A 349-nucleotide genomic window follows, 5' to 3' on the forward strand; every position below is an offset into this window, starting at 1 on the left:
ATTTGATTGATATGGATCGTGTGGCATTGTGTTTTTGTTATCAATCATACTGAATGGCCGTGAGGCATAATGCATTTGTTCATACATGCGGCCTTGTGCCCTTGATTGAGATTAAAGCCGTAAGGCCTAAGCATCACAAAACATGAGCCGTGTAGCCTAAAGTATTATAGATATACTTATGAAATCATATGCACTAATTATTTGAATTGGTTGCAAGAATTCTAAATCATGAATTTCTTAATGATTTCCGATGTCGAGATTTGAGCCTTCGGATTATGCTGCCCTAGATATCTCTGGAGATAATTATCCAGAATGGGAAATGAACACTTCAATTGCCCTGAAGTCTAGA

At 37.2% G+C, this 349-nt stretch overlaps 1 pseudogene; it reads right to left on the reverse strand.

The window, feature by feature from the left end:
* The window catches only part of LOC106292513, a 7384-nt pseudogene that overhangs the window by 1529 nt on the left and 5506 nt on the right, over positions 1–349 (reverse strand).

This window comes from Brassica oleracea, chromosome C5, assembly GCF_000695525.1.
Source record: "Brassica oleracea var. oleracea cultivar TO1000 chromosome C5, BOL, whole genome shotgun sequence".
NCBI lineage: Eukaryota > Viridiplantae > Streptophyta > Magnoliopsida > Brassicales > Brassicaceae > Brassica > Brassica oleracea.